We start from the raw sequence: 12,383 nt of genomic DNA, 5'->3' as shown, positions 1-12,383 counted from the left end.
ATTCAAGAGAATTTTTTTAAATAAAAAATAAATTAAGATCTCAATTTGTTTCATGTGGAAATGTTTTCAAAACCATGTGCTTAAGATTTCTAATGGTTGGAAATCACTGAGAGGTGTCATAAAAACAATAAATTAGTTGTCAACGTGAAAATGGACTCAATGGGATTTGAACCTAAGTTGGGGGATCAACTCTCCACACGCCTTTACCAACTTAGCTAAGTTGGCACCTTCAAATTTTATTTTTTTCAATGGGTAAACTGGATTTGAAGGCATAACATCAAAGTTGTTTTGCAAATTGCAACTTGTCAAACCAACTGAGCTATGAGTCTAAGACCTTAATTTAACTAATTATATATAATGATAAAATGTACATCAAAAAAGAACCCAAAAAAATTAATATATGCTGAATAAATAAAAAATATCAGATTTAAAAACTTAAATCGTTTTAAATAACATAACATCCTAAGTTTCAATATCCCAAGTTTCAATGTAAATATCATTGCAAATTTTTTATTTAATTAGAGCTTTAAAAGGTTTTTGAATTTATTTAAATTTTCTATTAAAAAAATTAGTAAATTTACAAATTTTATTTATTAATATAATTATTAGAGATTCAGTAGATTTTTATATTTATTTGTTAGTAATAAATTCAATACAAATCTAAAATGATTGATTTTCAAACTTTCTAACATTTTTCTTATTTTTTACAAGAGAATTTAAGAATGAATCATTAAATCTTGTATGGAACCAAAACCAGCCCTTAACAGAGGACAGTTTCCACGGTTGAACCACCAGTTAAAACAAACTAATGGTTCTTGAGTAAACAACGGTTCCTAGAGCACCAAATCGATATTTATTAAAATCCTGATTGGAACCAGTCAAACCGTAAAGGCCAATCCAGTTTTTTAAAACAATGGTTCCACAACTTTACATATATTCCAACCATACAATAATCATTGACATGCTGTGAACTCAAGTAATGCCACAATACATGGGTTATAAGTAGATAACATTAACTTAAGCACTCATGATTTTGAGATTGGTACATAATATATAGAATTGTTCCCATGCCTTCTCCATCTAAAACTGAAACATAACTACCCAATGCACCAAAACAGAGATTATAGCCTTCAGTTCAAGTTAGGGTATACAACAATATCACAAACCACAATTCCTTTCAAAACAAATAATACTAAGCATTACAAGATGCATCGCCTCCCAGAAATCCCCGTAAATCACCAATATTAAGCATCAATGTCTCAACTTCATGAGGGCACTGCCAAAAGTAACAAACAATTATGAAACATTTGAAATTTTATTTATAAACTAAAAAAGGGTAAATGTCAGTCCGTCACTCCATCCCCAATAGAATCCCCCGAAAATAAGTGGTAACTAACTAATCAACATGGAAGAGGCCACATGCATTTATGAATAATGTCAATTTACCCTAAGAGAAGCTATAGCAGACATTAAAGACATTGTGAGCTCAATAGGACAAATGTGTATGAGTCTCGGGAAGTCCATGATGCAATGGTAGGGACTCCTTTGGCCTAGAGTTCTCATTGTGGCCTTAAGTTGTGCCTAGGGTACAGTTCTAATCTTGACAGAAGATCCAAGAAAACTAAAAACTAATATCAAAACAAATTTAGTACACCATACAACCCATAAATGAAAGCAAATCTGCTATAGGTTTTAATTGTCATTTGGAAGCATTGGATCAAACCAAACACATGGATCCAGAGATGCAGATATTAACTATAAGTTACACGCCAAAGTAGAGAAACATACTGTATGTAGAAGTATCGATTTGCTCTGGAAGCTCTTTTATGTCCACCTCAAACCTCTCTTGAACCTGAAAAAATGACACAAGTAGCAACATGAAATTACATCTGGAATGGACACCACTAACATACACAGTAAACATATAAGGCAGTTTTGACAATTCTTGGATTCGGCCAGGAGAGAACATTGTAATTCAACTCAGAGAATATCAGGATTCACATAAGAGAATAGCGAACCTGATTAAGAACATCTGAATCCGATGCAGATGAGACAAAAGTGATAGCAAGTCCTTTGGTACCAAACCGACCAGCCCTACCAACCTGCAAGAGAAATTGGTAAGTGGTTGGACAGTTTCACAAAAGATGATTGGAGTAGTAGAACAATAAAAAAGGAGGTGAATTTACCCTGTGTAAGTAAGTATCTGCAGAATCGGGCATGTCATAATTGATAACAATATTGACACGTTCAATGTCAATTCCCCTACCCACCAAATCTGTCGCCACAAGAATCCTTTTATGCCCCTCTTTGAATCCCTTGTAACGTGTCAACCTATGCAAATTGCATTCCGATTTAGGAGAAAATATCCAGGCCTTATTTGTATTAAACAACGATGCACTCAAAGATTTCCATCAAGTAGCATAAGATTTGCTCAAACCAAACTACAAAGATTACACTTTCATTGTTTGAATTCAAAATGAAATTTTATACCAATCATTGTCATTTTATAGTTAAGTACCATTTCATCATTTTAAATATAAAAACTAAATCTCTACTACCTCACATTTTCTATATAACACAAACGATAGTTTCCTATAAATGTTTTGACCATCCATCGTCAATTTAACAAGCAAAACCCAGCTTTGTAGCTAAGGAGATCGTCTTGGTGCGCCTTAGGCACACCTCAAGGCAGGGTGGCACCTTAATACACTGGCCAAATAAGACACCAATTTCAGATTTGATTCACATATTTACATACCCAATAACACTATAAGGAGCGGTTCGAAGGCCCTAAGGGAACCCAGTATCTTACCAAGTTTTTGAGTCCGTCAGATCGAGTTGCATCCGACGGTTCGAGATGTGTCTTACGGTTTTAAAGTTAAAACGTAAGTAATTACAATCGCCCCCCTGTTCTAACGGACTTATTCTTTTACAAATCCCTCACAACACATCCCTCGCTTCTTCTCTCTCTGTAAAACCAAGTTACAGAACCTATTCCCCCTGTTCTAACGGACTTATTCTTTTACAAATCCCTCACAACACATCCCTCGCTTCTTCTCTCTCTGTAAAACCAAGTTACAGAACCTATTCGAAACTTGGAACGAATCCCTCTCTCTCTCAAGTTATAGCTCGAACGACCCCTCCCATCTCTCTCTCAAGTTTCAGTTCGAATGGCCGCCAGATCTCGCCATGACTATAGTAATCGCTACAGATAAATACTCTGTCAAACATTTAAAGACTAAATACTATTATCTACTTCTCAAGACTGGTAAACCTTAAGTTTTTTTTTTTTTGATAAGTATAATATATTGCAAAGAGGAGAACCGAGTACAAGGAGGCCGAGAAAGCCTCAAAAGAACAACAAGAAAGAATAACAAAAACACTAATTACATAACGAGCCCCATCTAAAAATAAAATCCAAAAGAAGTCCCTGCGAACTCTATGTTTTGCTTAGACCATAGGTATAAATAAACCCAAGATCTCTAAAAAAAAACTGCGTTGAGACTTCTGATCTTGTTGTTAAACACCCTGTTATTTCTTTCAATCAAAATCCCCCAAGCCCAATAGCCGAAGGAAGCATATTCCACAGGTAACGTTTTTTCTGGCGTGGAAGACTTTACTGGTCCATTCTCCAACAAGGAAGAAAAACTTACGAGGAAGAACCCAATTAATACGAAATAAACCAAGGAAATATGACCAAATTTGATAGGAAAATGAGCAATGATAAAATATGGTCAACCGATTCCCCTTCCAACAGCAAAGGGGGCAATCGGGGGTAAAACCTTAAGTTGTACTATATTGTGTGGAATTTGTGGATTATCTGTCCTTTCAGGATTATTTACTAGCTTATCACACTTTACAAGCTGCATTTCTTTTTTGATGGGAGAGACTCAATTTTAGAAGGGATTCATTCAATAAGTGCCTTAATTATTATCTGAAATTAATTCTTATTTATACCAGAAGAAGTGAAGGGGGAAGGAAATTGGTCTCTGTTTGTTGGTTTTATTGTGTAACCAATCGGGAGGAAAACTCGTGGATTAGATTTTCTTATATCGAGCTTGAGAAAACTTCAACTTCATAATTTTGAAATGTACCATTAGAGCATTTCTTTTGGTCTTATTTTCTTGGTAGAGATGATGGGATGAATCCACTGACCACAGGTTTGTTTGTCTCATGGATTGGGAAGGGAGACACTTAGTTTGGAAAGGAGATCACAGATTTATTGGATGAAACCATTCGATTTGTAAATAATTGAATGTCTGTCTATCTGTCCAATAATCACAATTGAATTCTTTAGTTGCTTCGGAAGAACCATCTTGTGGGTTCCTAATCATTCTCCAATCACCAATAAGGATTAGGGCTCATGACAGAGCATATTTGATGGTGGGTTTAACTAACATAACATGACTTAGAGAGCCCCTGTCATCAGGTTTAGCTCTCTGGAAAGGTGGTCTGCAAAAGAGTGCCCCAATGGTTGGTTCCTAAAGCAAAGAGCCAGGATGACTAACCCTATGCGAATTTCTGGATTTCCCACTGAGTTGTTGATTGGTTTGCGTGTTGGGTCTTAATGGATGATGATGACGAGATCTGACGGCCGTTCGAACTGAAACTTGAGAGAGAGAGAGAACGATGGGAGGGGTTGTTCGAGCTGTAACTTGAAAGAGAGAGAGAGAGGGATTCGTTCCAAGTTTCGAATAGGTTCTGTAACTTGGTTAAACAGAGAGAGAAGAAGAGAGGAATGTGTTATGAGGGATTTGTAAGAGAATAAGTCTGTTAGAACAGGGGGGCAATTGTAATTACTTATGTTTTAACTTTAAAACCGTAAGACATATCTCGAACTGTCGGATGCAACTCAATCTGACGAACTCAAAAACTTGGTAAGAAACTGGGTTTCCTTTAGGGCCTTCGAACCGCTCCCATATATATATATATATATATTTGGCAAGTATAATTTTTTACCATTAACAATGTTGAATTTTACATTTTTATTGGCCTGAGCTTAGTCATTTTAAGCTTAATAGGGGTATAAGGCCGATCTAAAGTAGAGCCTATCTCTCTAGGGCTAGATTAGGGCTCAACCAAGCTCAACCTAAACCCACCCATTGATAGCCCTAGTCCTGGTTCATAATTATCGGAATGAATAGGCCGACAAGAAAGGTTAATCTGAAACATTGAATTTTTCAAGAATGTATGGAAATATATCAACCAATCAAATATCGATTTTTTCCTTGAGAGACATTCCTCCAACACGACATTTTAAACCTTGACCCTAGTTGTTGGCTTGTTTCTGCGTCTTTTTCTTCTCTCTAGTTTGTGTGCTATTGCTGATTGTTTTTTTCTTCTTTAAATATTGAATATTTTAACTTAATTATAAAACTCATAATTATGCATAATATAATTATAATACATTTTTTCATTATTTATTTTTATAATTTTATTGTGCTTGGCTTCACTCAGGCATGCACCTCAGGCACCGGGAGCCCTTTGCACCTGAAGTGCGCCTTTCACCCTTAACTACACTAGAATCCAGTACATGCATATATCTCCTCAATATTCATTTGCAAGAGGCGAGGGGAGTTGTAAGAATAAAATTGGAAAATATAACTCTTGGATAGCCCACCAAATAATTTAGAGAAAATTATAAATGGATTCCTACAAAAATGAGCAATGTGAATAACACAATTCCAAACCTTTCTTCCTGAGACATCCCAGAATGAATGCAAATTGATGGGAAGTTACACTCCACAAGTAGCTTGTTCAATTCAGCTGCTCTATTCACACTTTTGACAAAGATGACAACTTGATTGAAGTCCAATGCATCCAGAAGATCATTCAACTTACGATTTTTTCTCCAACTCAGTCAGTTTAATGTAGTGCTGCCAGGAAAACATATACACATGAGGAAAATGTCCTTAAAAATAAAGTTCTAGTAATCAAATGCCAAATGATACCTGTACGCCTCCTCCCAAGATATTTATTCCCCACCAGTGAATCCCACACAATTACACAACTGATATGAAACTCCATCACAGTCCCTTCCAAGCTAACCCAACTACAAACAACTATGACCAACAAAGAAAGAAGCAGAAACAAAGGCCAAAGGCCCCCCATGCCAAGAACTCTTAAAGGCAAAGATAAAAAATCTAGTGCCTCAGAAAGCTATCCCCTAAAACATGCTAAACTATAGGGATCAAACCTATTTCTCTTCCACAACCCCCCCCCCCCAAAAAAAAAAAAACGTATTAAGATAAATTCCGTAAAATATAAAATATCTCCAGAGTTTCTGAGAGATAGTCAGAGCACACAGGGCATGGAATCAGGATGGCACTACTGACAACTTTCATGGTCTGTAGTGTTGAACGTTGTAGGGACAACTTCTAAAATCGAGATGTACTAGCCACGGGACATTACATCTTGCATGAATTTCTTGCAAACAGGACGGATCTCCTTGCTTAGTGTCGCAGAAAACATCATAACTTGTTTATCATGAGGAGTCATCTTGAAAATCTCTTGCACATCTCTCCGCATGTCTACGGAATACACATAGCCATGAGGTGAAAGATAATATTAAGCAAATAAATTGGATGTGCAAAATCATAAACATTTAAGGAAAAAATTAGAAGTATTAAGATATTCAAGAATTGCCTTGAAAATCTCGTCTGGTGAGTAAGTTGAACTTGAACCAACCCAGAATTACTTTTATGTCAACCAAAAGAACAACAGCCCAAGACCAAATCAGGTCGGCTGTACTTGAACCCACAACCTCAGTTGCACTGAAAATGTCACCAACTGAGCTATGGGTCCAAGCCCATTCTGTTGGAAATCTCAAAAACTGATGCTAACGGCAAAAGGAATACCCAGAGATTCAAGCATTTTGTCACATTCATCAAGGATAAAATGCCTAACATTCTTCAGACCGAGTTCCTTATCTCTTGCTAATGCTAGTATCCTTCCCGGTGTACCGACAACAATATGTGGACACTCATTCTTCAGTAATTCCTTGTGAATCTTGATGTTCACACCACCATAAAAAACGGCAACCTTAATATCAGGCAAGTAGGTGCTGAACCGCTCAAACTCATGACAAATCTGCAAACAACAAACAAAGTAGTCAAAAATTTATTAATCCCACAGAAAAAAAAGAAATATGACATTTAGGGCTGCAACTTGGGCGGGCTGGCCTGAACTCAATCCTATTGATGGGCAAACCTAGGATGTGTTATGTAAAAGATGAGTTGAGTCTGGGTTAGAATATCTCAGCCCAATCTCAATTTGGGTTAAGGGTTCTAGCAACCTGACTCAACCCAAACTCGATGCTATATACTAATTTATAAATATTTTCATATTAATTTTATATTTTATTTATTTCTAGAGTACTATTGTTTTAACTATTTCTTCATATATGTATATATTTGTATTAAGTAGTAACTAAAGAAAAAAAATTGACTTTTCTTTCAATTTGAGTCCATTGCTATATATATTTATATATAATATGCATAAATTTCTTGAGGATGAAGTCATTTTATTTACGATGTTGATATTAAATAATAAGGAGTGAAGGGAGGCACCATTGAGATTGTTTCTTTATTTAACTTTTTTATTTATCTTATTATTATGGATTGTGGACAATTGGATATTATTAATGTGGGTATTGGTATACTTTTAGTATGGTTTGTCTAAATATTTTGATGAATTTGGAGGTTGTGTGCAATTTTATTTACTAGTAGTTTTGTTTTTTATGTTATATTTCTTGTTTAAAATATACAATTTATTTGTTGATCAAAATTAATTTAAGGTTGTTCAACGAACCCAACTCAAGCTCAAACCAATTTTAGAAGCTTAGGATCGAGTTGAACTTGGGTTAATGAACTCAGGCCTAATGGTCGGGTTGAGATGAGCTAGGGTTGAGGGTTTTACCACTTGGGTTGAGCCTGGGTTTACCCTCCAACCCTCCCAAGTTCAGCCCTAATGATATTGATATAATTCTCAAGATTGGAATTAAAACAAAGATAAGACACAAAAGATTTAATATGAACCTGGTAAGCCAACTCCCGAGTGTGGCATAAAACGAGCGCAGCAACTTGCCCTGCAACAGGCTCAATTTACTGCAGCGATGAGAGAACGAAAACCGCAGTTTTTCCCATTCCAGACTTTGCTTGACAGATGACATCCATACCCAAAATAGCTTGAGGAATGCACTCATGTTGCACTGATGGAGAACCAAACAAAATTGGAGTCGAGGAGTAAGAAAGACATGACCTTTCAGATCATTAACACAAAGGTTTACCAACGAATGTTATCCTTCGTAACAAGGAGGATGGAAGGAGTGTATTACCTGGAAATCAGAAAGTTAAATAATTCAAAACAAGATTTTTATTATTTTTATGTGTAGATGAAAATTTATTAAGAATGAAGAGAAGTCCAGTCACAAAATTCTCTGAAATTTTCCAAAAATTCATAGAATTCGCCAAATAAGGATCCCGCCAATTAAATTGGCACATCGACGAAATAATGGATGATTTGTTAATAAATCACCGAATAAGGTATTACTCTTCAGCCTCAAAATCTTATCATTTTCAACCTTCAAATCTCAAGAACAACATAATGATTTTTAGGAGGTTGAAGACAATGGATTTTGGAAACCAAAAACATCATTTGCATAATCCCTGAATTTGTTCCCAAAATTTTTACAGAACATTCCCAAACTTAACCGAAATAATCAAATTGAATCTCTGCTGAATAATTTCTGAACCCGAACTTTGTTACAAAACAAAGGAGGTCAATAAGACCTATATGCAACAGAGCTAAAAGAAACACAACAAAATAAAATAGAACTGGCCCACAAAGCAACCTACAATCCTAATAGCTAAAGATAAATTCCCCACAGAAGATAAACCTTCAATTCTTCAAAACATGATTTCATTCATGTAGATCAAATTTGTGAACTGCCTCAAGAAAATACAAAACAACTGAGCAACGCTAGTAAAGATTAGTTTCTAGAGACAAGGATGGAAATCAGCACCAAGATTAAAATTTTGTATCGAAGGAATGTTTCGATCAATGAAAAAATCAATACCGCATCGACCAATACCCTATCAGCCAATACATTCTGATAATTTGATCGCATGCTATAAATTAATAATATTTCCACATAATGAACAAAAAAACACAGATCGAACTCTAAAGATTCTATTTAATCCCATCTCAGATAAATCGGCAAAATAAAATGAGTGAGACGTAGGTCAAGAAGTTGCCTTCTGAAGGATGCTCGAAACCCGAATCGACGATAGCCCGTAAAAGCTCAGGCTTCAAAAGAAAATCTCTAAATCCAGAGCTGTGAATTCCAACGTAACCCCTACACAAAGAAATGATACAAATTACAAAAAAATCAGGTGCATTTGAATAGTAATCAGACCTAATTCAACACAGGTGACCATAAAACTACTCAAAAAATTGGATCAAATAACACAAATTAAGTAGGACATTTTGTCTCCAAAAGAATGAAAAAATGAGCAAATCAACCAAACTCACTTCTTTACTACATCACCAGCGTTCTTAGTTCCAATTGAATCAAGGGCTTTGTCTTCGTCCTCTTCGTAATCAAGAAGTTCTTCCTCGTATGCATCGTTATCCTTTGTTTCTCCCATTTTCTGTAGATCAAATTGAAGAAATTAAACACAAATTACAAAGCTTTCTTCAATGATTAGAACATTAAATAACCCTAGAAACAGTTTCTGGTTCGAATTAAACAAATCAAACAGAAATTGCGAAGCTTTCTTCAATGTAAGAACATTAAATAACCCTAGAAACAGTTTTTGGTTCGAATTGAAGAAATCAAACAGAAATTATGAAGCTTTCTTCAATGATGGGAACATTAAATAACCCTAGAAACAGTTTATTGTTCGAATTGAAGAAATCAAACATAAATTACGAAGCTTTCTTCAATGATTAGAACATTAAATAACCCTAGAAACAACTTATGGTTCGAATTGAAGAAATCAAGCAGAAATTACGAAGCTTTCTTCAATGATGGGAACACTAACCCTAGAAACAGTTTATTGTTCGAATTGAAGAAATCAAACATAAATTACGAAGCTTTCTTCAATTATTAGATCATTAAATAACCCTACAAACAACTTATGGTTCGAATTGAAGAAATCAAGCAGAAATTACGAAGTTCCTTCAATGATGGGAACATTAAATAACCCTACAAACAGTTTCTGATTCGAATAGAAGAAATTAAACAGAAAGTACAAAGCTTTCTTCAATGATTAGAACATTAAATAACCCTAGAAACAGTTTCTGGTTACTCACCTGTGAATCCTCTAAGGTTTGAAGCTTGAGGCGTCCGCAAGAAGGGGGGAAAACTAGGGCTAGGACCTAGGGTTTTGAGCACAATCAAATATAAGAGAGAGAGAGAGAGAGAGGGCTAACTCGGGAAGTCCCAGATGTGAATGGGTCCCACATGTACTAAACCTCATCAAAATTTCCCATGGTTGATGATCCTTGGTCAGCTGTGAATAATTGTTTTTTGAGTGCTGATAATCTGATTTACGCACGTGGCAATTCAATCGACTTATCTGACGTGGCAGTCTCAGGAACCTTAGATGTACTCTCCTCGAATATAAAATTACGATTCCCATTAACAAAAAAAAGCAGTTTTGTATCCCAATAAAAGCAGATCTACGATTTTCAAGTCTACCACGTCATCTAAGTCAATTTAGTATGCCACATGCCTAAATTAGATTATCACAACTGTTTTTTTTTATTTTTTTATGTATGTAATGGTTTATGATGATTTTGAGTTCAAAATGTTTTTGAAAAGAACACACCATCCATAAGATCTAGAGTGAGACATGATTTTATTTTATATAGGGCTAGCAATGATCCAATTTTTATCTAAAGTCGGATTCAAATAAAATTGGATTTGGATCTAAATTTTGGATATTTGGATTTAGAATAGAAAATACAGATCTTAATCATCTGATGCTTGTCAAAAAAAAAAATATATTACAGATCTGACAAATTTTTAGATCAATATCAACCAAATCAAAAATTATCTGATCTGAATTAAAAGATATACATTTTTCATACGAATATTACACGGTGGTTTACTCTCATTTAGTTATTTAGGTTTTCTCCATTACAACAAAAGGGGAGATGATACAACCCAATAAAGCGGAATGCTGGTTTTCTCTATTATAATCAAATGATAGAAATCACAACCCAATAAAACAGGAATAGGGATAGGGAAATGGGAATTTCATCTGGAAATGCAGTTGTACGACACCACCACCATCATCGAAAGACTGTGCTCGATGGACGACCATCTCTCTCTCTCTCTCTCTCCAACAAATGAGAATGGTTTTGAGCTCTTCAAGCATATGAAAAAACATACATAATTGAAGAAACCCAAACCATATTTTCTAAGGTTTTCGACAAAATGTGTTTGGAAATGCTGATTTTTCAATATCTTTCTCAATTTTGCAAAATCCTAATTTCTAAGTTGGTTGGGATTGGGTTTGGATCAAAGGAAAATATAATTGAATCGGATTTGACTCAGAGATTTACTTATCCACTCAAATCGGATCGGATTTAGTTCATGGGATAAAATTTTTAGACCGATAATGGTTTGGTATTGATCCAGTATCGAACTGATCCATTACCAACCCTAGTTTTATAGCTCAACCAAATTCAATTTGACTCAATCAAGTTGAATCATACTCTAAATTATTGGTGCAACTCAAAAATTGTTTTAAATCAGTCATTAAAAAGAATCAATTATACTAATATATTGAAAGTTGTTGGTGAAATCTTGAATGTTAACATTAAACTTGTGATTGATAATTCAATACTTAACCCCCAAAAAAAAATCATTTACTTTTGAAATCCAAAAATAAATTTATTGCTTAATATTGACTTGATTTGAGTTCATTCAAAAGAGTTCGTCACGACTTAATTCAATTGGATTGATCAGTTCAAAACTAAACTTCTATTAAAACTCTGAATTGAAAATCAATGAACATAATATAGCTTTTCATAATGTACAACACAAAGTTAAAAGAAACACTAACTTCTTCATTTTTTCCATTCAATTACTTCAATCTTGGGATGAGAAGGTGGTCCTTGACTAAGGATCCCACGAGGTTTCGTTCTTTCAACTATGTGTTGGGTGATCCGAAAGATAAAGAAATTCAATCTCTTTCGAGGGGAAAAGGCACTACTTGAAAGACGTCATTATCAACATTTTAAGTTTTTTTTTTTCTCTTTTGAGGTGTGTTTGATTGCAAATGGCAAATATGTAAGAAATTCATTTTCCCTGGAAAATCATATATTTTCTATGTTTTTATTTTTTGTTGTTGTGAAAATTGGATTTTCTCCCT

At 34.8% G+C, this 12,383-nt stretch overlaps 1 pseudogene across 1 annotated transcript; it reads right to left on the bottom strand.

The window, feature by feature from the left end:
- Nucleotides 1–980: 980 nt before the first annotated feature.
- On the bottom strand, nucleotides 981–10,418 carry LOC147388627 (DEAD-box ATP-dependent RNA helicase 15-like; annotated as a pseudogene). The gene is made up of 11 exons (XR_015170479.1): nucleotides 10,315–10,418; nucleotides 9,532–9,650; nucleotides 9,255–9,355; nucleotides 8,037–8,209; nucleotides 6,858–7,089; nucleotides 6,402–6,530; nucleotides 5,691–5,926; nucleotides 2,187–2,331; nucleotides 2,019–2,102; nucleotides 1,789–1,852; nucleotides 981–1,276 (listed from the first exon to the last, which is right to left on the bottom strand). The product of XR_015170479.1 is annotated as a DEAD-box ATP-dependent RNA helicase 15-like (transcript).
- Nucleotides 10,419–12,383: the final 1,965 nt, after the last annotated feature.

Source organism: Akebia trifoliata, chromosome 12, assembly GCF_017979445.1.
Source record: "Akebia trifoliata isolate Shusen 1 chromosome 12, ASM1797944v1, whole genome shotgun sequence".
In the NCBI taxonomy this organism is placed as follows: Eukaryota; Viridiplantae; Streptophyta; class Magnoliopsida; order Ranunculales; family Lardizabalaceae; genus Akebia; species Akebia trifoliata.
Note: the sequence above shows the minus strand (reverse complement) of the source record. Positions and strands in the feature narration are given on the sequence as shown.